Source organism: Anthonomus grandis, chromosome 1 (genome assembly GCF_022605725.1).
Source record: "Anthonomus grandis grandis chromosome 1, icAntGran1.3, whole genome shotgun sequence".
In the NCBI taxonomy this organism is placed as follows: domain Eukaryota; kingdom Metazoa; phylum Arthropoda; class Insecta; order Coleoptera; family Curculionidae; genus Anthonomus; species Anthonomus grandis.
Window position 1 is genome coordinate 26,382,156 of NC_065546.1, and position 12,781 is coordinate 26,394,936.

The 12,781-nt window shown below is 30.4% G+C and overlaps 1 long non-coding RNA gene across 4 annotated transcripts; it reads left to right on the forward strand.

Moving 5' to 3' along the window:
- The first annotated feature begins 5,214 nt into the window (after nt 1-5,214).
- Nucleotides 5,215-6,388, forward strand: LOC126743672 (uncharacterized). 4 transcript variants are annotated; one of them, XR_007662956.1, is made up of 4 exons: nt 5,215-5,440; nt 5,603-5,744; nt 5,813-5,955; nt 6,012-6,388. It is a non-coding gene; the product is annotated as an uncharacterized LOC126743672 (long non-coding RNA). The 4 variants fall into 4 exon arrangements; XR_007662958.1 differs by having other exon boundaries at nt 6,022-6,388; XR_007662954.1 differs by having other exon boundaries at nt 6,053-6,388.
- The last annotated feature ends 6,393 nt before the right edge of the window (nt 6,389-12,781 follow it).

Sequence of the window (12,781 nt, forward strand, 5' to 3'; positions counted from 1 at the left end):
TTGAGTGAGTTTTTAAAAATTATAAAATGTAGTCTAAAAAGGGATGTATCTTGACGGGAAAGAAATTGATGGATGCTACCAAGAACTTAAGAACCCGTTATACATTTATTTATTCTGTATTTATATATCAACAATTCAAGAGAGCGATAAAATTTTCAAAAGGAACGATTACAAAGCTCAGTGGTTCTTGTTTTATAGCAAATTCTAAACATTGGATTCTTATTAAAAAAATATGAATTGCCATAACTAACAATAATAGTTTCCAATAACTTGGATTTCAGGTCATTGCCAGGGTATACCAGACAAATAGAAACGTATCATCAATTTTTTTCTCTAAGAGACGAAACGAAAACAAAACAAAGGTAAAAGACCTACACAGATCACAGGGTGTAATGTGATCTGTGTAGGTCTAGGCCTGATGATGCTCCAATAGGAGCGAAACACGTGTAGCATTTAAAAAATTATATGGATTTGATGAGACCGTGACTTTGTGTTTTTACCTTTGTTTTGTATACCAGACAATACTAAAGCAGATATCTTGGTCAAAGCAGAAACAAATTTAAACAATCTAAAAGAATGCTCTATGATATTCAGGATATATTTTAAATCAAGAAATATTCAACATATTTAGCGATAAGTGAAAAAATTTATTATTAAACAACCATCGTAGATATGCTAGGATACAATCTATATTTACTAACAAAAATGATGTACTAACTTGAACTATAAAGACAGAAAACATATCACAACAATTATTAGAATGCGTATAGAACATTGCCTAACTAACACTAACCTTTACCAAATTAACAAGAAAGATAGCTTTTTGTGTGATTGTGGTTCATTTGATAACCTGGATCATATTTTCTTTAAGTGCTTAATTAATCACATCTTAAATTTTGACTTATAAAAGAACTTTGTGTCAAAAAGAAAAATATCACTATTATCTATGACAGAAACTCTCTGTGCTCTGGATAATGACACAATAAAGATAATCTTGCCAGTCATAAATATTAGGCAAATTAAAATCTAAAGCTCAAGTTACCAATAACCTTATCAATGTCCTATAATCCTGCCTTAGTTGCCTGTTTTAGTGCATTGGTGTGTTCATATATTCCATTTGTTGTATCACTAACCTTCCTTATGTATCACAGCCATAGATAGAAAACACAATACGCCTAGAACTCCGGTAATAAGTTATACTTACATCTAAAAGAGTTACAGTGTAGCAATGTGTTCTGAGCCTTACATGATCTCTTACATGATCCAGAGCCAGATACAGTAGGATCGCATACAAATCGGTCTGGCAAATGCCTTCCAACAAAGCCATCAAGGCAAAAAGACAAGACAAGATAATTATGGTGTTTTAATAATTATTCTCGGTTTTAAGTTTTATGGAAAATATTAAATATTTGAAAATATTTGTGATACTGGCCTAAGTTCAGGAACCATAGTATTGTCAAACCCATTAGCGTCGATGATGGTGCGAATGACGAAGCTTCTTGGTTGATGATGGTAATTTGCTCGGTCTTTCTGCCTAAAACTTCCATCAGCTTCTGATACTTAAATGAATAGTCACACGTCTCTTTTAAAATTAGCCACGTACTGTGGGATTATATCCAAGCGTACGCAAGTCAAGTATACAACATGCGTGCGTCTTGTGATCGCATACCAAAATGGTTTACAAAACGCATGCAAATTGAAGATTTTAAAATGTCGTCGTCCGATGAAGATGATTTATTTACAGTTTTGTATTTAAATAATATAAACCAGGCTATTTTTCAACAAAAACGAAGGCGGTTTTAGGTGCATCCCTTTTGGCAAGAACTAAGACAACATAATGTTTTTAAGGAAGTAACCCTGTATCCAGATAAATTCAGGTTATTCTACAGGATGAGTCAAGAGACTTTCCAACTTTTAAATAAGAAAGGGTGGACTTTTTTCAAAAAAAGGATACGAACTACAGGCAACGTGTGTCCACAAAAAAATGTCTGCTTATTACTTTGAGGTCAGTATAAATATGTTTTATAATATTTTAAAGCATTATATATTTTTTTTACAAATAATAACAGAAGTAAGTAGGCTGTTATTTAATTTAAAGTTGGCTAAGTAAAAAAATCTGCTGTTAAACTTTTTTTTATTTGTCTAATTAACACTGGCTTGTTAGAATTGTGATATCCATTATTTGCGTTACAACAAGATTCAGCTTGTTCTACCTGCTAAGGGTGGTTCCAAAGTAGATTAGTATCTTTTTGGGATGCTGGTTGAAGTACTGTAAATTGAGCAACACCAGTATTTTGAGATTGTTCTGAGCACTGAGTTGGGGGCGCGGAATAAGGTACTTCAATTACACTTTTCCCTTCTAAAATATCCAAAGCTAATGAGATTATACCAATCTTAAATCTTCTCTTCTGTTCTGGATTTATTGCTTGCATGTCCGGAACCATAGTTAATAAAAATGAAACTTCTGGATCTTGCGTTACACCTTGTTGAAATGGTTCCTTTGGACTCACGTCTTGATGAAAAATAATTAAGAGCCGAACGATTGACATCTTTGAGAGTAGTGCTTTTTTTTGTATCTTTTTGATGAAAAACTCTTACTATTTTCATTCTGGTTCACGCTTTTTTATTGAGATTAAATTGATTTCCGCTGTACCTGATTTAAATGAGTTGGCGAACTTCTTTGGCTTTGCCTTTGAATTAGGTCAGTGTGAACATTTGAAGTAATATTAGTTAAATCTTGCTGCTGCAATTGAAGATCTTCTTCTAGGTTATTTTCGGGTAGATCGGCAACCTGTGTAGCATCATTTGATTCAGGCTCACCATACTCGTATTTTCTATTTTTCTATGAATTATCCGAAAGCTCAGAATGTGAAAAGTCAACATCTTTTTCAGAATCCTGTGTTCTCTGTAAATTGCTTTTGCTTTTTCGAGAATTGGTGAAAGGGCCCAAAAAATTCAAATATTCTGCTAAGTAATACTGTTTATATTTTACACATCCAGATCCTGAAGGCACATATTTATTCTTTTGTCTAACATAACGGTCACGGAGGTTTCTCCATCGTAGCTTGCACTCAGAAGCTGGAACGAAATAAAAATGATAATACGTATATTTATTATTATACTAGTTTTATTAGACATTATATATTTATATTAGATATTAAACACATTTTTATTAAGTTAATAGTACAAAGAATCTGAGGTACAAACAAATAATTAATACTATTTTATTACAGGTATTTTGCTACAGGATGCAACTTAAAAGCTCTATCGTGCTACTTCTTAAGGGGGCATACCACTTTGATAATGATTATTAGAGATACGTCAGTTGGCATATGGAATACTTTACAACAAGAGAATATGCCTAGCCCTACACTGAAAATTTGGACTGATACCGCAAAGCGTTATTGGGAACTCTGGAATCTACCAAACTGCATTGGAAGTATAGACGGGAAGCACTTCAGATTAAAATGCCCTTTAAATACTGGGTCGGCACATTCTAATTACAAAGGATATTTTTCTGTGGTACTATTGGCAATGTGTGATGCCGATGGTTTGCTTTTAATAATAGATGCGGGTGAATTTGGTAGGAATAGTGATGGAAGAGCTTTGAAAGAGAGTGCATTTGGTGAAGATTTGTCTAGAGGAGTGTCAGATCACTTCCAGGAGAAATAAAAAATTTCCCATATTGTTTCGCAGCTGATCAGGCTTTCCCGCTGACACAAAACATTTTAAAACCCCATCCTAAGCGAAATTTAACAAACAACAAACGCATATTTAATGCAAGCCTTTCAAGAGGCCGAAAATCAGTTGAATGTGCCTTTGGCATGTTAACATCCAAGTTTAAAATTCTCACACCACTCATTTGCAGTGTCAAGCAAGCATCATCAAGGCTGTAGGTGTTTTACATAACTTTATCAGGAAACGTGAAGGAGTTTTTTCAGTGCCAATAGTGGACTAGCAAATTCCAACTCTTCATAACAATGAGCATCTTCGACTCAAAAACCAAAATCTAGCGTTAAATACAGCTCTAGGCTTTAGGGACCAACTCGTTGATTTTTTTATGACACCTATAGGATCCATACCATGGCAAAATAAATACCTTGTGTAAGAATACACTGTCAAAGTTTTAACTTTTTTTTGGTTTCACAGCTCTAAAAATTAAAAACAATGGCATAATATGTATGTATATATTTTTACTTAACATTAGAAAAATGAATGTAATAAAAACAAAATAAACAATTTTAAAACTTAATAAAATATATTTTTTGCTTACCTGATGCATTTCATTGTTTTGCTATAGTTTGCCAAGCTTTCTCCTGCACATTCACTCGATGATAATCTTTGCTAGTAATATCGTAGAGATATGGGTGAGATTCTATTAACTGTACGAATTTAACAATAAAGTCTTGATCATCATGCATATTTTTAATAAATGTATAAACAAAAGTATTCAAACTCAATTTTATACATAACCAAACATAATATTAGCACCTCTGTACGCATCAGTCAAAAATAGAACGTGTCGTACGTTTCAGCACGCATTCGGTGAGACACTGCATCGAGAAGCTTTAAAATCTTTCCAGCGGCCGTCGCTCAGCTTCGTGTTTCCATATAAAAACAAGTAGACGCTTCGCGTCTACTTTAATCCGTGGGGACCAGTAAAAATTTTCTTAATTTTTGATAGTATTACAAAAAAAAAAATCTCCACAAAAATCCAAGAGGTGCCCTAAACACGCAGTGGGGAAGAGACCTGCCATATCCTCATAAGGCTCTGAGTTCAAACGTTAGCCTCGGCATGGTGCTCTATCCAACTTTTTTTTCTTTAGTACTTGTGTTAAATGTGTTACAATACGCTCCGCTCTTTAATTTTAGTTTAGTAGAAAATATTCTCAAAGCTTGCTTATATCAAAATTATGTCAGGTAATAAAATCGTAAACCAGATCAACATTGGAAATATTAAAAAAAAAGTTGCTTTGGTCCGATTGAGAAAAGTACTATACTACCAAATAGTTACATCTATTCGGTAGCAATTAAGTTATAAAATTCTGTCTATTATTAATTTTAATAATATAAAGTGTACCGTTTAACTCTCAGCCATTATTTACAATTTAATTGTTTATTATGCCTAAAAAAATCGAATTGACAACTTTGGTATTGTTCGGAAGGTAAACAGCTTAATTCCTTTATGTAAAGCCACCTTAACATGTTTTTGCGTAATTCTGACTCACGTTGGTTGCTATCGGGCTTAAGCCATAAAAATTGAAGAAAAAAAGAAGAAGACGGCCCACTTTCACTTGTCATTCCAATGTCACTTTCTGGCCCACAAGCATAAACGCCACCGGCAACGGGACTTCTTCGGGAGTTCCCAAAATCCAAACAAATGTTGAAAGATATTTTTAAGTCTCCACATCTTTCTTAGTTTTCTATATGAAAATAAAATGTAAGTATCACAATTACACACATATAAAAGTTTTTTTTTAAATTCAGTTTCATAATTACCAATTTTTAGTGAATAATCCTGAAATTTATGAATATACATACATTTTAAGGTTATGTCATAATGTTTTGATTCTTATATTTAATTTTGTTTTTGTGATTTTAGTGGAGTACACCAACAAAGGTTAAGTGTTTTGCACCAGATTGTAAGCATCATAGCGAAAAACGGACCTGTCATTTCTTTTAATTTTCAAAAGAGCCCCTCGAAATAGTGAAATGAATATCTCTGCTAAGGAATAGGTACTAAGGTATTTTTACTAAATCTTAATTTTTTTTATATCTAAGTGAGGTATTCTATAAATTTTGTTCCTTGTAGGCAAATGGATAAAAAACCTAAAGGTCCATGCATTGGAATGTAATTGTCATTTTGTTGACAATAATTGAATGAATGGGCCCATTATTTTTCCACATGCAATGAGGTTAAGCGAGGAGAAACTGAAGACTTTATCAAAAACTCAGGTAGGTTTATACTTCCAATTTATCTTTATTTATTTCAAAGCTTGATTTTTTTCAAGGTTAATACAGAATTGCTTAGTACAAACTTATCTATTTCCAGTACAAGTTCATCCACTTCTTTGAAGCATGGTACTTCAAATAGAGAAAATGTCAATGATTTGGTAGAAGGTTAGCCGGTGTCAAATTCCAGTAAGGGACATGATTTCAATTTTGCATTAACAGCAGAGCCGAAATTCATTTTGCTGCAAAAAGTTGGAGGATGTGAAAGAAAAAAGTGCAGAAGTTAAAATTAAGTTTTTCATATGAGCACATAAAAAATACTCATAACAAAGTTCAGTTGTATACAGGTTTGACATATAATAAATATTTTTGTAACCTTATTAGGTTAATTAGTTTTATACATTATTTAAATAATAATTGTATAGTTCACATAGAATAGGCAGAAATTATATGTATATATATATATATATATATATATATATATATATATATAAAATTTTTTATTAAGATAAGGACAACATGTATTAAAGCATAACACATAATATAGACACACACATAATATCTTTATTAAAAATTATGATTGTATGTTTGGTAGCATTAGAGCCTAAAAACATTAAGGAGAATAAAGGTCGTTATTGGCAAATGACAATATTATTTTCTCTATTTCCTACATTTTTGGTGAAGGGAATAGGCTCTATCCTAAGAAGCCAGGTTAAACCAAGAGCAAAAAAGTTTAGGTCTCATGAGTGTAAGTAAAGTAAACTTTTCTATTAAAAAGACTATCCAAGATAAAAAAAAATATACTAATAATATTAATGTTAATTCTTTAGCGACATCTAGGGTGGATATGCTGAATCAGACTCATCAATTAATTCACTGTCGTACTGGTGAAAGTTATGGCGTATTCACCAAAGTATGCAGATAATCGCTGAATTCAAAGTAATTTCATTTGCCTTTTCAAATTCTGCTTCAAATTCAAAACTTCTTTTTTTACTTTAAAGGCCATTCAGAACTTCGTAAATTTTCCACGATTTATAGGTGCCACAAGATAAAGGGAAAAGAGGGTCCCATTTATAGGGTACTGGAATAAGACAACCGGGTTTATATGTGATTTTTTTTTATTTTGAAAAGCAATTGTAATAAAATATGAAAAGAATTAACAGGAAAAGAGTTAGTAATAAAAGAAACTATTAACAAATTGAATCGAAACTATAGAAGCCGAAATATTAGTGAAAATGTGGGAAAAACAAAAGAAAACTGTTTTTTTTTCACGGTACAATTTTTTTTTTAAATGATTATTGACAAATTTTAAAGTTAGCCCTAAACTAGCAATTTTCACAAAAAAAAAACCAAGAAAAAAAATTTTTTTTTGGGCAAAAATCTAAAGGGGGACCCACGAAAAATAAAAAAAAAATGGTTTTTATTTTTTTATAAATAAACTATAACTCTGACAACTTTTTGTATTAAATAAAAGTTCTTCGGTATATTAAGAGGTATTCGCCTGTCAAAACGAATCGGTTTTAGCTATTATAGAATCGGAGAAAATTGGAAAAAACTATTAAACATAAATATCGAATTATCAAGAGCCCTATGGAAAAATTTAAATTTTTTATTTTTCAATCCTGTACTACAGAATACCTTTAAAAAAGGTTTTAAAACTGGTACACAATATAAAGAGAAAGATTGAGATCCCATAAGAATTAATATTTAGGGATAAGAAAACCGGGTTTTTTCATGGATTATTTTGATTTTTCAGTTTTATTTTTGAGAGTCAATAGTAATTAAATATAAAAAGAATTGATAGGAAAAGAATAAGAAAAAAAGAAACCATAAACGAATTGAATCGAAGCTATAGAAGCCGAGATGTAAGTAAAAATGTGGGAAAAACAAAAGAAAACTATTTTTTCCCACCGTACCATTTTCTTTTCCTAAAATGGTTATTAGCAAATTTTAAAGTAAGCCCTAAACTAACAATTTTCAGGAAAAAAACCCAATAAAAAAAATTTTTTTTTTTGATCGAAAATCGAAAGGGATCCACGAAAAATATAGAAAAAGTGATTTTTATTTTTTTCTAAAATAACTGTAAGTCTGATAACTTTTTGTTTTAAACAAAAGTTCTCAAGAATATTTTGAGGTATCTGTATGTTGAAACGAATCGGTTCTAGCTATCATAGAATCGGAGAAAATTAAAAAAAAACTATAAAACATAAATATCAAATTATCACGAGCCCTATGGAAAAATTTAAATTTTTTATTTTTTAATCCTGTACTACTTCAGAATACCTTAAAAAAAGGTTATTACAAATTTGACTCTAAAGTGAACAGAAAACCTACTTCTTAGCATTTTTCGATTTTCGAACAAAATCCGGGGTCAAAATGACCATTTTTTCAAAATATGCTCAGAATTCAAAAATTCTTTCTTCTGGTTAAAGACCATTCAAAAACTAGTAAAAAAGCTTCATGACAAATTTTTCCACGATTCATACCAGTGTCACAATCTAAAGAGAAAGATCAGGTCCCTTAAGAAGCAACGTATTAGGATAGGAAAAAGTGGTTTGTTTCTTGTTTTTTTTTTTTTTAATTTTAATTTTAAAAGGCAATTATAATAAAATAAATAAAATTTGAAGGAAAAAAAAGGAAACAAAAAAAATTTATCAACTTATTGAATTGAAGCTATAAAAGCCGTGATATCCTTAGAACATTGAAAGGCTAGAAGTAGCATGCCGTGGAACTATGGGCAGGTTTGTTTGCTTGCAACATCTCTGATGCAATGATGCCAAATGCTTATAGAGAAATGGTAAAAATCACTTTATAATAGCATACAAATTTTCAGTTGTTTCCGAAGGCACAAAACAATACTACTGCTCCCCTTTAATAAAATATCAAGCATTTTTTTAAAATAAATTTGGTAAGATATCGAATATATTGAAGTCAATATACGTTAAATAAATGAAAATAAAGTACGAAGAAACGAGAAAACGGTAATGGCATCGCAGCGCCGCTCGATCGCATTGTTGATGTCACCGATACAAGCACTCTTTACCAGTGACGTCGTCAACAAATATTTACCTGATAAATTTTTATTAATTATTAAAGAGTTTGACTATAAGTAATATTACCATTTATGAGCTATTTATGTGTTTTTTTTTAATGGACTTCATTAGAGGAAGGTCCTAATAAAAGGCAGCATTTTTGTCAAAGCATTTTTAAGGAAATTAAATATTTTATTAATATAATATTATAGATTTCTTAATAAATCATGTTTTAAGACACAAATTTTTAACATTTTGCAAAATTTTATTGTTATTGTTATATTGGACAAAACTCAGTTTTACATCACTTACTTATATCACATAATATATACTTCTATGGTGCTGACTTTTTCAAAGAGACAGTATTGCTTCAGCGGAAAAAGTTAAAACTACAAGGATGTTCAAATTGTGAAGGAGTTGCAGGTTTTTTGTAGGTTATAAGATTTTTATTATGAGTATTTAGCCTATATAATGGTTTTGAGACATTTAATAGTGACCTATATAATTCCTAATACCAATTATTATATCATATTAATTTATACTAAAAAAACAAAGCTTACCTAAGAATAAAGACTATGTACAATAGATTAGATAGTTTATTAGTAGTAATATACAAACAAGTACTTTTACAAGCCAAATAAAATATGTAGTATGTTGCCCAACATTTTTCGAAAATCATGTTATTATTTCTTAAGTATTTTAATAATGACTTGAGATCTAATTCAATTTCTTTGGCGCAAATTTGTTTGTTACAATCTTCGAATTTTAATTTTCTTTATTTTTTTTTCTATAATTTGGTGACAAGTGACTTAGCTTTTAAAACGGTGGAATCATCAGTGCTTAGGTCCTCAGGATATCATTTTGATTTTACCCTAGAATAATATACATAAAAATATAGTCTTACCAAAATTAAAAAAATGTATTATGATAATCCAATTGATTAATAAAATGTATGTTATTATAAAGAATCTTTGTAATATCATACATTTAATTAATATTAAATATTTTAATATTAAACAAATATAACACAACAAAAATCCTATATCACTTTTAAATAAGATATATTGTAGATTGAGAAGGGAGTCGTTTCGGCTGATCCGCCGCTCAGCACTGCTACCTGTGAGATATTTTGTGCATAACTCTACTTGTCTTAGTTTGTCTCAAAAAGTCTTAGACTTCTGCCGTACAAAGCTATATTTTTGGGAGGTAGTTGTCCCACTTCTTGAGGTGTTGGTTGTACCCCTTCCAGGTACTTGAGCCTCTTGCAGAGTTGGGTCGGGCATTCACAGAGCAGGTGTTCTGCTGTTTCTGTGGCATTGCTGCAAAATCTACATTGGTCGTCCTCTGTTATACCTATTGCCTTTAGGTGATATTTCACTGGACAATGACCGGTTAGGAGTCCGACTGCTGTTCTGATGTCTGATCTGTTCATGTCTAGGAGCTGTTCAGCTCTTTTTCTAGAAGTGGTTATAAACTTTTTTGCCTGTCTTAGTCCTGGTGCTCAAATAAGATATATAGAATAGGATAATACATGGCAAAAAACTAGTAGTCAATTTTGAGTGTATTTTTACCTTTTCCTTGGCAGAGTCAGGGAATGTGTACCAGTTAAACAAAAACGGCTTTGATGAGAAATTGTAATTGTTGACCTAGACCCCACGATTACTGTGGAACTATTAATCTCAGATGCAGTTATTGTTGATGATGAATGATTAGATCTGTAATTATACAAAATTTGGTGTATCAAAAATATTAATCTGTTTTAATTATCCATACTTATCTATATTAGCTTCACTGTTTGTACTGTATGCCATTTTGGAAGCTAAAGAAGTTTTTGCACTCTTCAGGAAAGCTGCCCCTGCAGCTTTGAAGGATAAATCACTTGGTAAATTAACTGAATTATCCGCTGCTGTGTTTTTAACCAGTGCATCAGAAATCCTAGTAAAAAAATAGTTTTACACACTTACCTAATTTAATTAGTATTAGTTATAAATAAAGCTTATATGAGTAACACTAATCCTTTTTATGATGATTTTTTTATACTAGAAAAATATATTTTACAAAAATTATCTTTGAGGTAGAGCTGATTTGTTTTATAGTCTGGCTACTGATAATATTATCTTCCTTATATAAGAAATCACTTCTAAGGATGTGATCTGAACAAACAAATATGTTCTGTTTAATTGTGTTGATTTCCATTAATGAAATCCATTGTTCCCTTTGGGCATATATTAGGCAGTCTATAATAAGTATTTGATATTTAATCAAAAAGCAAAAAAAATTACAGTAATGAATTAATATGTGGTGCCAATTACTATATATATTATTGTAAGTTGCAATATAGTAAAACAAAAAAAATTATCGACCAAATTTTAGGGAAAGACAAAATTAACTTTATACATAGATATCAATATCTAAATAAATTTCAAAATTCTTTAAAGGCAATAAAAAATTAGTAATTTCATCTATCTACCTAATGTCTATATTAAAAAAACATAACTATACATAGATAGGTACATGGGTATTAGGTATGCCTTCTTTCTGCCAAAACAACAAAAAAAACATAAAATCCTGCAATAAAACCAGGGACAAAATTCTAGTTTTATATTTTTTATAGCCTATTGATAGATGAATAAGTTCAAAAAAATATAAATATTTAAAAATATAAATATTTTGGTATTTTACGCACACTTTCACATTCAAGTTTTTATTAGGTTTATATCTATAAGATCCCCTATTCTACGTTTATGATGATGGTTACCCCATGATGTGATGTTATGAAAGTATCGGTACTTACTTGTGAAAAGATCGGCTTGAATCACCTTTTTATCATGATGCGGCACAAACGACACAAGTTTTTTCCATCCTAGCAATTTAAAAAAACACTAAAATGTGGCCTTTTTCCTTTTGAAACCGAAAATTAAAGAAAATACACGAATTCCGAAAATAAACAAAAAGCCGTTTGACAGATGACACTACGCGTATGGCTCAGGCGCTTAAGCTCCGGTGTTGTCGCTTCAAATTTTTTAGAAGCAGTTTTAGGGATAAGAATGTTAATAATTTTGTTTTTTTTTTGCTTAAGGATATTATATTTATTCTTAAAATAGGTTCATTGTAGTATTTATACTTTTTATTTTACATTTTCCTATAAAATACAACACAAATAAATTAAATTAACGTTATAATGGTTGTTAAAATATAGCTAAAAATTTCCTCCGTTGGAAATTTGCGTCGACTTGACAACAGAGAATCGGCAAATATGTTTGTAAACAAAACACCCCTCTTGCCCCTGTGCACATGTTGGACTCAAACAAAGTTGTTGTTTACTAATTCTAGCCTTTCAATGTTCTAAGGTGATATCAGTAATATAGTAAAATAATACAAAAAATACACCTTTTTTTGACACCACATCAATGTCTTTTTTTTCTAAATTGATAAACTATTAATATAAATTTATTACCAATTTAGCAACCCCCACTAAAAGAACCTTAACTAAAATAAAACTATTATTACCATTATTTTTTTTCCAGGTATTTATACCTTGTCCTAACCTTGCTGCTTTTACTATTAGGTATTATAAATATTATCTTTCTTGTAAATGTTCTTAAACCTTAAAACACCCTGTAGATTAATATTACTTTTATTATAAATACTATTTTCCTTATTTATGCCCTCAACCTTAAAACCCCCCGTATAATTCTATTTCTATACTATTATTATCCTCGTAAATGTTCCGTAATATCAATAGCCTCTGTATATTTCAAATATATATTTATTAATATTTATATTCATTTAATTTA